Source organism: Neolamprologus brichardi, chromosome 10 (assembly GCF_056152115.1).
Source record: "Neolamprologus brichardi isolate AB-2024 chromosome 10, ASM5615211v1, whole genome shotgun sequence".
Taxonomy (NCBI): domain Eukaryota; kingdom Metazoa; phylum Chordata; class Actinopteri; order Cichliformes; family Cichlidae; genus Neolamprologus; species Neolamprologus brichardi.
In genome coordinates, this window is record NC_142113.1 from 5208456 (window position 1) to 5225000 (window position 16545).

Below are 16545 nucleotides of genomic sequence, written 5' to 3' on the forward strand. Positions count from 1 at the left end.
TAGTAGGATTTAAGAGTGTAATAACGGACTGAAACAGAAGATGGCAGCACTGCATGTACAAGGATGCCAGCTGCCGTTAAACCCCAAAGAAGAAGCTGTGTCCCAGAATTCATAGCGCAGCCCAGCTCAGTTGCCAACAATGGCGGCAGCTAGTTAGCTTTAATATTACTCTTATTATTCTTTCTGGGTCACAAAATAAACGTTTAACATATTTTCAGGCGAGAATGTTGCTGTGTAAACCTCAAATATCTGCTCAGTTTATCAAGACACCACATATTTTCAAAAGCGCTCCGACGTTTTCGGAGATGTCTGTTACCCACTAGCTCGATAGCTAGCCGGGGGCTAGGCTCACTAGAGCCGTGAGAACACCGGACTCCCGGCTAATCGTTTTCAAACCCACCGCCGTCTTTCGCTACTCAGGTTAAACATGATATATAAGTCACTTAGATAACTTAAAAATGTTATTGTTTGGCTTTTTTAGTATTTTATTTGTTCCTGAGTAAATCGGTTTGGCTGAGATTAAAGTTATAGTTTTTACACAGCTGAATAAATGTCAAGCAGACAGCTGATTATAAGAAGTGTGAGATGCTCGAGAATATACTCCGGTGTCCTGTTATATTTTAGATAGCAAGGAGTTTATTAAACTTCACCGAAACAATCTGCAAATTTCATTAATAAACTATCATCTTGTCTTTATTTTCAGTTAGCACATACCTTAAACACTTAAAGCTGTAAGCTAACGATAGTTATATAAGAGCAGAGGCTGCTGGTGCAATAAGCTGTACGTTTTACATCCAATGGATGCATGATCTGATCAGTCGACTAATCGCAAAATTAATCGGTGACTAGTCGACTATCAAAATAATCGTTTGTGGCAGCCCTACATGAGAATAAAACTTTGGATGTTGTTAGCATAAACTCTTTGAACAGATCTCAATAATAGTTTCGTAAATGCTTCACTTAATTTAAATAGTTTGCTCTTTTGGTCTGAAAAGCATTATGGTTGTTATCACAACACAAAATAACACAACATGTTATGCAGCTATGTATGGTTCTTAAATGTTCCACATTTAGTTTTAAATGTGCGATTCCTGTGTCCACAGTACTGTGGACACAGGAACTACTGTACTGTGGGGTACTGTGGAGTTTCCTCCCACAATCTAAGAACATCTATATCTGGTATACTGGTGATTCCAGATTAGCCATGGATGTGAGGTGGACAAAGAGCATAGAATAAAGTGTTGTATGAATGTATGGAGACATTTATCTTGTAGCTGAAGTTTCAAGGTGTGTTTGGCAGCTTAGAATATAACATCATCAAGTCCAACCAAACCTGTAGCCAAACCTCGTTTTACAGAAAACAAGAAAGCATTTAGCTATGAAGAGACACATAAAATAAAAATATCAAATGGATTTAAAAGACAACAACAGAACAGCTTACAATTTAAACATGTTTGTTACCTATTCCTAGTCATTCAACCATAATATAACAATGATTTGACTTTTTTAAGAAAACATCCTGACTGTGTGATAGCGCGTAAAACCTTACGCATTATGAAAAAAAAGTATAGGGACTGTGAAGGAAAGGAAACGTACACAGATGCAAAACTAGGGGTCACTAATGAGAAATGAACTCAATCTATTTATTGCACATCATCTTGAATGAGCTTAAAATAAAAAGTTCGGGGCCTGTAACACAACAGATAACAGCCGTCTCATTCAATAGGATAACTGGGTGCAAAAAAACAAGGGGATGGAAACAATGTGCTTCACTCACCAGACATTAAATGTCGTCTGCCTCATGATAAGTAAGTAAATAGCTCTGACTTCTACCAGATACTGCTGTCACAAAGAAAATAAGTGCTTCAGTCCCAGCTGCACAATCTCTAAACATTACACACATACAATTTAGGATGGAGATTCTACAATAGGAACAATGTGCCACTACCTTGTCACATTGCTGCTATAGCAGCACCGTTTGTTTACGTTCCTTACTGTGCACAACAATTAGACAAGCCTGGGCATCTCTGAGAGGAAGAGGTGTCTGCCTGCGATGACGATTCAGTAACTAAAAACTAACAATCTTCAACGAAGCACGGTACTTCACCCCAAACACAGCAGAGTACAGCAAGGCTAAGAAGGAGCAGATGCTAGCAGTTGGTGACGAGCAACCCAAAGTAAACGTACGACTTCACCGAGTGTCTCTAAAGCACGCACTACATGTACTTAATATGAAAAGGGGGGGGAAACGATGGATGGAAATCACTCATGTGTTCACATGCTGGAAAAGCAGGGCTGTAAGACACAGGTTAAAATCCTCAATCCAAGGCACAAAATCCCAGCTATATATTTAAATTTTATCAAGTGTGCAGGCTTAAGTGAACAAAAAGCAAAGACATTTGCCAGTGTTTATTCTGAAATCATGCAACTCTTCAAATAAAACCTCATTCTCTCTTATTTTATGACTTCTCCTGAAAATGATTTATTCATCATATAGTGAATTTTGGGATGTGTGGGCTGAAAAGCAAAAAACAGGCCAACAACCCCCGAGAGAGTCCTTTTTAACCCAACAACAATTGTTGCAGGCTTTGTTACTTAACACATGTTGTTTACACACATTTAATATGAAGGTTGCTACATCACGATACAGTGCAACTGGGGCTGCAGTTAGATAAAGATGAATAATTATTGCAGTGCTGATTGAGTCGCCGATGGGACAGTGAGCCTGGGCAAAGCAGAGCAACGTGGGGCTTCTAGCTGTGAAGAAGAGCAAACCTTGTGTGGAGAGCTAAGCTAGGCAAGGATGAAATCCTGAGGAGAGAATCTGAACTGGAAAGGTTTCAGGCCTGAAGAAAAGAGGTCACAAGGTGAGGTGGAGCGGTGGGCAACGTGAAAAACCTTCACCGTTCTACTTTTACAAGAATTTATTAAAAATGTGTTTCTTATTCTGTTATAGCCAACTGTGAGGTCTAAATGTTCAATGTGTTTCACACCGAGTGCTGCGTTTTTATTTTAGTAACTGTGTGGGTGCGGGGGAAGCTCCTCCCTCACTAAAGTGAAGCACACGCAATGTCTGACAGGAAGTTTTGGTTTTGTTATGCTTTTATTTTGAAGTCCACTAACCACGCTTTCTTTTGAGGTCAGCTTCCTTCATCTGAAAGGAATTCCCTAATTATCCACCGTCAGTGCGATTAACCACTAGATGAGAGCGAGCTGAATCTACAGTTTGATTTGATTCAGTTTGTTTGTATATTATTTAAATGGGGTTTGTTTTGCAGTCAGATGTATGTGGGGCGTGTTAAAATGAGTCCAGTATTTCACTGTATGCATTTCTTGGTAGTGCGTCAGGGAGGATCTCTTAAATTTTATTGGTGGTATGATCGGTAGCTATTTAACGAGGGTTTTGGGGGCTGGGATGTTCATGTTGAGATGTTGAACCTTGGTATCTTTAGGGGAAATATATTCAGAGACTGGAAAGCAACTAAAGCCTGTTGTGGTTGTTTTTTTCCATCATCTTTATGTTAACCACCGACTGCTACAGTAACTAATACTACATGTTATCATTTTTATGCGTAAAGATCTTCAACTGTAACTACAAGAGTTACATTTGGCAGTTTTGCTTAACATTTGTGTAACCCTTTATTTGTTGGTAGATTATACAGTATATTTTACCTTTTTATAATGAAGTAAGAAAATAATCCAAATTCTTTGTAACACTAATAAAACACCTTAAAATCTAATCATAAGTCCTTATTTTGACAAATGTTACTAATAATTATAAAAGTTATTATGATAATTAACATGCCACCTTCACCGCCAGCCTGAGTAAGTACAGTGTTAATCATTATTTCTTTTCCTCCATTAGCCACGTGATTGTTATTTCAACCATCAAGACACAAGTCTTCCATTAAAAACAAACACTGACATTTTTAATTCCAGGATCTCAGAGTGCGGTCACTGTAAGTGCTTAGCAACTTGTTGCCTACAAGTTCATAGCAATCATAGCAGACTAAACCTTTTTAAACAGCACAGTTGAACAGCCTGCAAGACTCATCAGTTTTTAGAGTTCTTACCTTACAGCTAATATAAATTATTTTTCTGCCTTTAACTTCCCCCAGCATGTCTAAAGGCACTGAAAGATCTTAGGGGATAGGCTCAACAGTCTTATAAACTTGAGGGATCTCAATTACTATATTATTACAGTTTCTTCACTTTACAATACAAAGCACCTCGAGGAAACTGTTGTAATTTGGTGCTGTGAAAATAAGACCGAACTGAACTGAGTGACAACGGTGCACACTTGACACCGTCTCATCAAAGAATCGTCGCCCTGATGAAATTCACACCCAGTCTGGTTTCACAGCACTGCACACCTGACCAGTCGCTGCATAGAGAGCGGGGTTGTTGAATTGTTTTACAAAGTTAGCGTACAGCTGAGCTCTCATTGAAATGCTTCGCCTCTGACGGCACGGCAGAGTTAGAATGGCAAGGTACAAACGTGCCCTCCACGCTGAATGAAATCACCGAACTACTGACAGCTAATTTTTGTTAGCTGTCAGAGCTAGGGCTTAACATGTTCTTGTAGTTATAATGTACTGTGGAAACTCAAAGGGTGGATTTGAAGTTATACAACTCCAGATATGTCAGAAACTTTCTGTGAAAGGTCTTGTTCTGCTCCCGTTAATGAGATGTCAGACAGTGACAAAGGTTTTACATTCACACCACCATGCTTTTTGCACGATCTGCCAGTAAAGTAGACAAAATAGAAAGCAGAGCCGTGCACAGCGGCTGCACACAGACAGTACGAAGACCTAAAATTACTGTGGTGACGTATGAAAGTGACCGTGAAACTAATTTTCATTTTTCCTAAAAACTTTTATATTAACATACAAAATTATATTTTTCATTTATCCAACAATATTTTCAGTGAATTTTATTGTGGTTGAGTAAGAAGTTTTTACTCACTTGTAACACATTGGTAAATTATTATTAAACTTCAATCAACAACATTTCATAGTTCTGAGAGATATTTGCAGCCTGGAATTAAAACAAACACTCTGAATATCACTAAGTCTTGTTGTTTGTTTCCATTGCATCGTTTCCTGGCTGTTTTTGTGCTTTTATCATACTGCATCATTATTATAGAGCTCATCAAATGTCAAATCTAAAAGCAGAGAACTGGTTTCTTTCATCCAATCAAAAGTTAGTAGTTTAAGTGTTTATGAGGGCTCCTTGTTTATACAAATGAAGTACTGACTGAAGTGCTGTTATACATGACCTTAAAAGTTTGATTTTAAGGGCTGAGGTTAACTCTGCTGAACTCTGGTTATTATCCACACTTCAATATGAACAAAACAAGGACAGCCAAGCACGTATAGACACGAGGCTACGTTATGACAAAGAAACTGAAATAACTTTGTGACACGAAAAACTGCAGTTAGATTTAAAGTTCATTCCTCTAAATAAAATGTGATTAAAACACAGAAAAAAACAGTTTAATGCAGGAACAATCTTCCTCACTAGGGCTGGGCTATATCATACCGTTCACGGTAATACTGGTGTAATTGACCCTGTGCACGAGAAAATGCTAACTTCCTGGTTTGAGACCGGATGTGGGGTTGTACATTTCCGGTAGCTTTACTTTGCGGTCAATCGCTACTGCGAAGATATACTCCAAAATTGATGTCCACAACTCGAAAACGGAACGATCGCGTTAAGTTACAAAGAGGAGAAGGTGGGAACACTCACCACTGTTGTGTCATAAAAATCTAATGATCAATTTTGACGTTTAAAGAGTTTAGATCGATCAGTTGTTTACATCACTAAACACAAGCAGAACTGCAGCAGAAGACACATCGTCCACATTCAGAAGCACATCTCTGTACAGTGACTGGTCTTATGATTTAAACAGGCAAATGTTCAGCATTCAAACTACAGGTGAACAATAGTCAAACCAGATGTTTCCCGTTATGTCGATATCAGCTAGTCAAGTACACACCTACACAGCATGTTAACAAACCGTGAAAAAAAGCCACACAAAAAATTTATGATTGCTGGTAACGGTTTCTATACATTAGTATTTACGAAGGGTATGTTGTGACTTACCTTCAAAATTACAGCGGTCCCTCGCTACAACGCGGTTCACCTTTCACCTCGCTGTTTCGCAGATTTTTCAGTGCAAGTTTGCATGCTTTTTTACGTCCTGCGTCCTGATCGCTGCAGACGATCTCCTCCGTCTCTCCTGTACAGTACAGAATCGCTGCATCTATCGCTAGCAGTGTGACTCTGAAGTGCAGTGCTGTATGTCCACGATGTCCACGAAACGTTTTGCACCGTCAAAAAATAAAATTGGCTACTTGATTTCACCTATCGCTGGTTATTTTTAGAACATAACACCCGCGATAAACGAGGGACAGCTGAGAAATATAACATTTAAATCCATTTTCTCTTTTCCCCTGAGGCGTGGGGGAAAAATATCAACAAGTCGATGAACATCATTTACAGATATATTGGGTAAATGCCCGAGACATCTATAGAAATGTACATCGCCGCTTTATTTATTTATTTGCTTAACTTGTTTTGGACCGTAAACAGGGCGCGAATAGGACACCGGAAACAAAGCTCCCCACAGGAGTTTCCGCACCGGAAGTAGCATATGCTAACGTGCACATAGTCAATTTTGGGCAACGATAGGAAAATGAAATATCGCGATAGAATATGGGTAAAACCCGCATGCGCAGTGCCTTTGTTTACATACGCACATGGCGGCGACGCAGAATGAGAAGAGCGAAAGCGGATCGTTAAATGAAACGGATGAACCAGAAGTGGTTTGTTAAAATGCTGCAGCTTTAGTGGTGGAACTGGTTTAGCTTTCGTCCGTCAGATACACAACAAAGCACTATTTTTGGTAGAGCATGCTAGCGGGCCGTCGTTATTACCGTGTTGTTTGGAAAATACGGCACACTTAAAATCAATCCTTTGATTTTTCTGAAAATCGACAGAGCCCCTTATAATCCCGTGTGCCTTATCTATGAATTCTGGTTGTGTTTACTGACCTCGAAACGATTTTATGTACACGGCGCTCGAAAATCTGTCAAATGTTTCAGTACGACTTTGCTAAGCTACGAAGCCGCACCGCTTGATGGATTGTCGGACTATTACGGCTCCGACAGTACGTATCACCTCGCGGAGTGATACGTACTGTGCTTCAACATAATATTACCGTATTGTGTGTGTATAACCTCTTTTTAAGTTTAGTGGATATTTTACATGGTTATGCTGAGGATATGTCGACCAGTTTCCACTGGAAATGCCTTTTGGTTAAACTGTCAGCAAGGAATTTGCACTGTTACATTTTTTATATAACTTTAATGCACATAAAAAACAGCTGCTTGTTTAAGTGAAAATACATTGATGGGTTTTTTTGCACTAAAGTTGTGGAGTTGTAAAGTATTTTGTCTAGTGTCAATTATATCGTCAGTTATATCGTTATCACAAATTTTCAAATGTATATCGTAATAAATATTTTTGGTCATATCGCCCTGCTCTATTCCTCACCTTGAATATGCGAAAACACAAGCTTACAGAAAATATTCCAGATGACGTTATTCTGGGCTGCAAGTCAAGAATAACATTTATTAGTTACAATGTATCTGACACAATGGGTGGCACTCAGAGTACAGACAAGACGTGTCTACATACACTACGATCATTATATATAAGAATTGTAAAACATTGTTCCCCGGGCTCAGTTTTTTGCTGCAATCTTTCCTTCAAGAGTAATTCAGAAATAGAAGGTACAGGTTTTTAAACTGCTCACAGAACAGCGAGGCTAAACATTTATGTGGCACCCTACTTTCACCAACACCTTTCCCCAGCAACTGACACCAACTGCTGACAGAAAAATATCCGAGTAAAATCGCTGACAGCTTCCAGTGCTTCCCAGAACGATCTGCTGAGTTTCTACACTTTTCCTAAGATGGTTGCTTCACACAACTGGTTGCCAACAAACTCCTGAATGAAAACTTTAGTTTCCAGATCCGATCTCATTATCCTCTGCTGGGCCATTGTGGAAACACCCTGGCAACTTGCTAATCAGCGCCTGTGTCAATGCCAGGATTGTTTACGGGGGAATGGAATCTCCTCTGGGAATGTCACAGCATCCTCAGAGGACTGTCAGTGTGCAGCGAGCTTGGAGCAAGATGCTTTATCCACACTAAGAACAAGAAAGCCTGCGGCCCCATGTATTTGTGGGACAGGGCCCAATGACAGCAGTGTATGCATATTGCATCATTAATGAACATACAGAAAGGAATAATAATGGACACAGCCCCGCACAGTGCGTCAGTATCTGTGCCTGGGGTCAGAGGCCACGTCTGGCTTTGTGTTTGTGCGTGGCTGTCGAGGACTGAGACAAACAAGGAGACCTTTCAGGGTGAAGGAGGTTTCACGTACTCGGGAAGACAACAAAAGAAAGCAGCTGGTTGCATAACAGGAGAACGAGGACAGTCAGTGTCCTTTGAGTTTTGGCTCGTTTCTTTAATTATTGTGTCTCAAACCAGACGGCACTGTATACAGGTCGACTTTGCTTAAGACTTGATCGTTTTAACATGCATTTACTGTTTGGATAAACTTCACATTGCTTTACCATTTCCTTTCTGTATACAATACGTGATGGAAACCTTTCAAAATAAGATTTAGCTACGGTATTTTTCAGACCATAAGGCGCACCGGATTATTAGGCGCAACAAGCAGTCAGATAAGTCAAACTTTTACTCAACTCATTCTTCTGGCTTCCTCCACTTCTATACCATTGATTCATTAATGTTCAATTCTCTCGCAGCTGCTCTATTCCCATGTTGTTGCAGTATATTAATGAATAACCTCGTATTGTGGATGGATTATCTCAGTTGTTCTCCTGACTGAAGTTTGGTCCGTTTACAGCATCCTGCCATGCGATTGCATTTGTCTCTAACCATCGGGAAGTTAGCATTCATCCTCCAGCTTCACTGTGTTTATGTTATGCTAACATAGCTGTGTCGCTAGCGATCACGTAGCACATCATTATATCCGGTTATTAAGTGATGACGTGACGAATCCTACTTCTGGGCCTAAAGTAGTCTGCGTTTAATATGGCTTTTGTGTTGTTAACATGTTTAATGTTTTGTATTTTCTTCTATTTAATCTCAAAAAGCTCCTAAAACAGTCAGTGATCACTGTTGACCTCCCTCGGCTTTTATTACCGCTAATCATTTATTTAAGCTCAGTTTTTAAAACCTTAGGATGTAACTACAGCCCAGCCCATGCAGCAGTATATGAATGACTAACCTCGTATTGTGGATGGATTATCTCAGTTGTTCTCCTGGCTGAAGTTTGGTCCGTTTACAGCATCCTGCCATGCGATTACATTTGTTCCTGACCACCGAGAACACTCACCTTAACTTTTATCGAGTGGGAAAAAAGTTAGCTTGTTTATATTATGCTAACATGGCTGTGTCGCTAGCGGTCACGTAGCACATCATTATATACCAGCTAGCCAAACTTCAGTAACTCTACAAACATCACTGCTGTTTAGTTTTCTGTCTTCATTTATATTGGAAGAAATAGCAGAGCTGTACATTTGAATTTTTTCAGAAATCTCTCAGTCAGAACATGCTATATCATGTTTAGGTTGAAACTAGCGAGCTAACTTCCTGCTAACTTCTAACTCAGTTGAATTTCATAAATTCTGTTTTCATGGATGCCTGGATGTTAAACTTAATTGTTACACCTGGTAAAGCAGCAACGCTGATCATTTTATTAAAGATGAAAGAATTTAGACAGTTTTTAACTCTAAGTGATGCCGCAGTGTTTGTTTGTTTTTGGGACCTGAAGCGGGCGGAGTGTAGGACCCAGATTACTCCGAGTCCGCGAGGCTCCTGACTATGGTAGCCGTAATGCTCCAACAATCCATCAAGCGGTGCGGCTTCGTAGCTTACCCAAGTCATACTAAAACATTTTTGACAGATTCTTGAGCGCCGTGTAGCACATAAAATCGGTTTGAGGTCAGTAAGCACAACCAGAATACAAACATAAGGTGCACTGTCAATTTTTGAGAAAATTAAAGGATTTTAAGTGCGCCTTATAGTGCAGAAAATACGGTACATAAAAGACACTGAATTTATTTTTATTTACTCCTAATAGAACCTTAAAAAAATCATGATACAAGTGCTACGTCATACTGCACAGCGCTATAAGAATGTGATTGAAGATATTTGGGATAGTCTGACAATCCACCTGTAAAATAGCTGGTACAGCCATCTCACCCACCATGATACCTGGTGTGACATAACAGAGTGCTTCCCCAACAAACACGCAGTAAATAAAAAAGCTGACGACACAGTTTCATTAAGATCTTATTTAAAACAGAAACTAACAGAAACACCACAGTTCCAAGTCATGTTTGGTTTGCAGAGCAATTACTTATCTAGTATTTCATCTTGGTCATGTGAACAGTCTAGTTATGAAAAAATGACACAAAGCCGAAACAGTTCTGAAGCCTGACATTTCACCATTTCACAAAGGACTAATCCAACCCCTCCTCATCCTAATACGGCCTGATAAAAAGCTTAGGAATTCATCAACAAACAACTCCCTGTGACACCAAACTGAAATGAGACAGTTTGCAGTAATAACCAAGAAAAACGCATCCCAGAGTGGAAGAGCTTCACTTGAAGAGGGTTACACAGAAATAACTGTGGTATATTCCAGGAGTCTATAGATAGCTTTGTCTGAATAAATCCTAAGAGTCATTTGATGAGTAATAAATGATCTCTTCCCTTTTTGGTGGTATGGCTGTAGATTTTCTCATCAGCTGGCTTTAATCCTCTCAGCTATGAACACAATACTTCAAGCTACAATGATAACATTGCTGTACAGGAATCCTGTTCCAAATCTCAGTATCACAGCTATCATTCCAAAAGTGAAGTAAAACAATTCATTGACTAGAGCAAAACCCAAATCTTTAACCCTAAATTACTCATAAATGATGACATGATTTATTATGACTATCCCACTTCTGCCGTGTCATAATGACCCTATGACATGAAAACTATGCATCCACCCATGCTTTTTGACAGCTGCACTTTATTGCAAAAGAATGACACCAGACTCATTGCATGGTGAGTTTTGCATACCTAAGTTACAAGCAAGCCTCTGTCCACTCTGTTTCCACACTGTGAGTACATTTCAGCCAATCGCTGTTGGATATTAAAACTGTTGTCTTAATGCTGAATACCTGTGCAGGCTCACTAAACTGATCCAGAACTAGTCTATAAAACCAGACTTAATATGTTAATTTCCAGCTCCATGTTGTTATTCTTTAACTCTTCTAGAGTAGTTTTTGCACAGTCACAGCTCAATAATTATAACATTTATCTTTTAAAGGGCGCAGCAAACAAAAGCAACACCGCTTCCTACAGGGTTCAGTTAACAACAGTCCTGTGACGTGATGAAAGAAGAAAGTGATGCACTGTTGTCTTTTTGTTGTCAGTTGTAAATAAATAAATAAAATAGAAGTACAAAAAAAATCTATACGAAACTTCTTTAGTTATGGTCCACTTATGCCACAAGGCAAAGGAATAGATCAGTCTTTTTCTTTTTAAAGCCACAAGAACAGCAGTGTTGTCTCAATGAAAGGGCAGCGAGAGTCATATTTGGATCAGATGTGCGACTTGACCACAAAACCGAAGTACGACACAGCTATTCAGCCATCTCTCTACACTTTGTGCTGCTGGAAAAGAGTTGGCTGAGGGAAAGGTTCGTGACCAGGGAATTCGTAACAAGTCGGCTACTTTAATCGGGCAACTTATCTTTCTGGCCTGGTGTCTTTTACAATAACGCAATTTGTGACGTCACTGTCTGTTCATTCTTTTGTCGTACAGAGAAAGAGTCTGGGACATTAACGTCTTGGTTTTGCAGATGAACGGTTAAATATACACTGTTGCCGTCGTGGAAACATCCTTTTCATAGTGTTTGCAGTGAATGCTTCCCTGCTTCTTTGTTGGACTTTAAATAGCCAAAAATATCTCCACACTGACAAATTTCTCAAACCCGTCGTTTCACCAGTGTGCTCGTGTTTTTGAGCCTTTAACTGTGTCCAGTTCGTGTTTGGTAACACTGTTGCTTAAGTTTCCATTAACATTTCCTCCTACTAATATTCTGATGTGTACCGCTGTCAGGTGATGTGCCAAAAACTGATTTCCAGTATTTGCCAAACAAACCAAAAACAATGACTGTTTGCATTTAAACTGTTGTAAAGTACTTGTTAGCCTATAATCTGTCACGCATAACTCATTTTGAGCTAGCAAGAACATTTCTGTTAGAATCGGCAAACACTTTTCAGCCAAGTGACTTTTATATATCCTTCAATTGTCCAGGTAAAAACTGGCCGCTGAAATTCAAATGTGTTTTAGGAGGACAGGATATTTTAGGAGGCCAGAACTGGACTGATTACAATGTAGAACACAGAGCAGGTGCAATAACGCAGAGTCATAAGGATAGCTGCACAACAGGGCAATTCTTTAATGTAAAAAATACAAGTCCTTCATAAATCATGTTCACTACATCCCAAGTATCAATAATCAATGATATTCTATATTTAAAAAACAAAAACACAACTACAGCTACTCCTCCTACACTCTGCATCAACCTAACTAACATGTCTAACTCTGTTCTAACCAAATGACTGTCGAGATGCAGCACTACTCTCAACATCACGGACCTTTTCTATTCTTTCATAACATAGATGGAACTAATATTTCTATTAAACAGAAGTTTGTTCCCAACAATTAACATTATTTTATCACAGCTACATGTCCCAACACTGTCGCCAAGTGCTTGCTTATAGAGGGTCACCTGGTTGTTGTCATTTTCTTTGTATTATTGTAGGGTCTTTACATTACTAGATTTTTAAAAATGAATTGAACAGAACATGTATATAATAAAGAAAAAGGTTAGTCAACCTTACAATGGGTTTATTTGGTCAGTTGCTCCTGCAGTAAAAGGAAATCGACTGCAGCTGAGGGTAAAGTTGCAAAAATGTAAGGAGCCACCGTGAGACAAGTGGGGTTATTTCTTGATATAAAAGATACTGAACTAGAGCAAAGGGTTAGACCAGAAATACATCAAGCACCGACATGCTGGGAATGCCAGTAGTCACAGAAATGTAGATAAGAACTCAGTGTTTGTTCTCATAAATACACACCGAGAGGGAAAAAATGGAACTGCTGCAGTCATGTTTTCTCACTGCACTGAACCGTGACCCTGACAGCAAAATACTTAACAAACCATAGCTTGTAAACTGTTCCAGCCCAATCACGGTGCAGGCTCAAACGTGATAGGTTTCACAGGCATGCTGCTCCCACTAATCATCCATGCAAACTGAGAAATGTTGCACAAGGGAGACAATTACAAAACAAAATCTTCCCCAGAAACTTAACTCTAAATGCCTTTCAGCAAGGCATTTAGTTCCTGAATGTGGCAACGATGTACAGCTGTGATGAATGAGATGATGTTCAGTGTACAGTCCTCTGTGTTTTAAGTTGGTTTGCCTGATGTCTGATTACACTGTAATCTAATACAAGGCATGAAGCATCAGAAGACCATGGGAACTGTGGATCAAATAACATGTGAGGGAATAGGGAGCTTTCAGACACTCCCATATGGATGACATCTAATTTAAGATTCAACATTTGAAACGAAATCATTTTAAAAGAGAATACCAAATGCAAAGAAACAGGGCCAGCTCCTTCTTACTGATAGAAGCAGTGCATTTGTACGGGCAATAAAACACCCATTGCAATGAACTGCAGTACTGTACGGTAGTAAACGTGAAATATCAAATATATCTCTATACAAAAAAGAGCAGTTTAATGTTAGCATTCACAAACAGACACAGGCTCCAGGTGAATGCGGCATCACCTGGTTCAGCAAACGCCACACAGTCTGTGTTTAATCCAACTCTCATACCGGTGAAAGTGATTAACTCTTTTTAAGTTCGGAGATTGTAGAGCCGAACAGAACAAAATATCACAAATATACCCGAAACCCTCTTGTTCTTAACATCCTGAGAGTGGAGCACACAATTAAAGCAAAGCGCTGTTAATTTGCCCCCTTTTTCCCAACCAGATTTTGAATATAATTTGCACAACTAGGGGGACTTAGCAACTCCACGCAAGCGTCGCTTAGCTGGCGAGACATTATTCGCGCTGTGCCCGAATCCCCCCTTCAGACACCACCATCGCCACGGTCTCATCAGCACTGCGGCTCTAAATAATGTTATTTAAAGGGGTAAAAAGCGAGCAAAGCACGCCGTGCGAGCATGTAGCATGAATGTACTAAAAGTACCTGGTTTTGTGGTTGTGGTCTGCGGTCCCTGACCACCGCTGACTGGCTGCCGAGGGGAGCTTAGCTCTCGCCGTCTACGTCTGGAGCTTCACCGCTGTTAAATTCCCTCCTCATCGCAGCTTAACCGGACACACTCATACACGTCAGACACTAAGTATTTGGAGGATATCATTGAGCGAGTCCCCGGCCTCGAGGAGAGCGCGCCAGTGGTCGAGATCAGTTAGTTGGGTTAACAGCAAACAAAAAAGACTCCCCCGGGACAGCAAGGCGCACGAGCCCTTTCAGTCTGTCACTTACTGTTTCTCCTCTGGAGGGAAAAAACGATCACCGCTATCTTCCTCACAGTTTTCATTCCCGCTGGAAGCCCGAGTATGGTCAATTCCCCATTCCCTCCAGTCACAGGACGGTATTTCCAGAAGAAAACTTGTACAAAAAGAAACCCTCTCCTCCGCGTGCACACCAGGAGTGGAGCGTTACTGGCTGGAGCGGCGCTTTCTCTGTGCTGCCTTCACCGGCTGTCGGAAATGTCCAACCCCAAAGCATGGGAAAATAGGACACAGGATTCACCGTCATACTCCGTGATGGTGTAAGGATGATACTATAGCTTAGCTGAAAAGTGTTTCGCTGGTTGAATAAACCTGCAGCACCATATTAAAAGAATCGATATTCCAATATAAACCTCGTTCAGACTTTTAAAATGCCACATGACCAGGCAGACACCAATACATCTATTCAATATATCCAGAATGCTCCGTGTCTGTGTCTGTATTAACTGAACAAAAGCCTGTCAATAGGTTGAATATTATCTTTGTGCTCGAATAAGCATCCTAACAAGTCAGACAGGGGTCATGTCACATAAATAGTATTGTTCCCAACTGTAATGGTCAACATCTTTTGGTTCCCATGTGCCAGTCTGATTCCATATTATGCCACTTAGAAGGCTCTAAAAAATGAGTCATACCCAAGTAACAGAGGAAGGCCACATAGATGTGGAAACATGCCCATAAGAGGAGACTTTTATTAGCTACAGGAAGCCGATTCAGCATCTATCTACATGTCTCTTTTATAAGATAAGATAAGAGATAAGATAAAACTTTATTAATCCCTCGGGTGGGTTCCTCTGGGAAATTTGTTTTCCAAAAAGCACAGCACCGACAGAAGTTACAGAGTTAAGAATATTATATATATATATATATATACACACACATATATAAATACAAAGACATATATAGATAAAATATACAAAGGGGATAAATAGAATAAATAGGAATAAAAATAAAAATAAAAATAAAAATAAAAATACAAGTGAATTGCACATTTAAAGTATTGAGGTCTATTGCACCGCTGATTATTAACAAAAGTATTGCACAAAAGCCAGTAAAGCCAGTAAAGCCAGTATTTGCCAGTAAAAAAAAAGTTGTTCTCAAATACAACAATGCCTCAGTGCTCTTGTCTTCTGTTACTCCAAAATCATCACAGAGAACTATATTTCACATTACTATTGAATCTTCTGTGATATATTTAATTTTCTCCGGCACACACAAACGCATAGGAGAGAGTATATAAAAGTATTTCATAACATGCAAATTTGTACCACAAGGTGGACTGCATGCACTGAGTCAACGTAACTGCCATTTAACCAGGCAAATCCTCGAGAACGTGTTCTTAATTACAGTGGTGGCAGGGGGAAAGACAAAACCTCTCGAGGAAATATGGGTGGAGAAAATTCTACATTTTAAAGAAGAGCTGCATACATCTGAAAACGTTTCAGCTGATGAAACACTGCCTCCAGTTATGAAGCTCTTAGTTAACACTTTCAGAGGATGATCATTATGAAAATGATTAATATGAGTCTTTCTTCCAGAGGTCCTGCTGGAGGTTTCTTTCTGTTGAAAGGGAGGTTTTCCTTCCAGCTGTTACTGAGTGCTTGCTCGTGGGGGGGTCGTCTGATTGGTGGGGTTTTTTCTGTGAAGCACTTTTAGGCGACTGTTGTTATGATTCGGCACTATAGAAATAAAATTGAATGCATTAGAAAGAAAAGAGTGTCACGCTTTGTAAAATGCACAAAGAGTCTTTCGTGAATCTTCCTGAAACACATATTCTATTCAAGTCCAAGGATTTATAAATTACAATTAAAATAACTGATCGTTTATGTGAGCA

The 16545-nt window shown here is 39.7% G+C and overlaps 1 protein-coding gene across 4 annotated transcripts in view; it reads right to left on the minus strand.

Annotated features, from left to right (window-relative positions):
* arhgap32b (Rho GTPase activating protein 32b) overlaps window positions 1-14861 on the minus strand; it is a 142683-nt gene extending 127822 nt beyond the window's left edge. For 3 of the 4 annotated variants that reach the window (XM_087847099.1, XM_087847098.1, XM_087847096.1), the window contains exon 1: window positions 14386-14861. The gene's annotated coding sequence lies outside the window, so the exon portion shown is untranslated. The remainder of the gene's footprint in view (window positions 1-14385) is intronic. The other variant, XM_087847097.1, reaches the window with a different exon arrangement.
* Between the last annotated feature and the right edge of the window lie 1684 nt (window positions 14862-16545).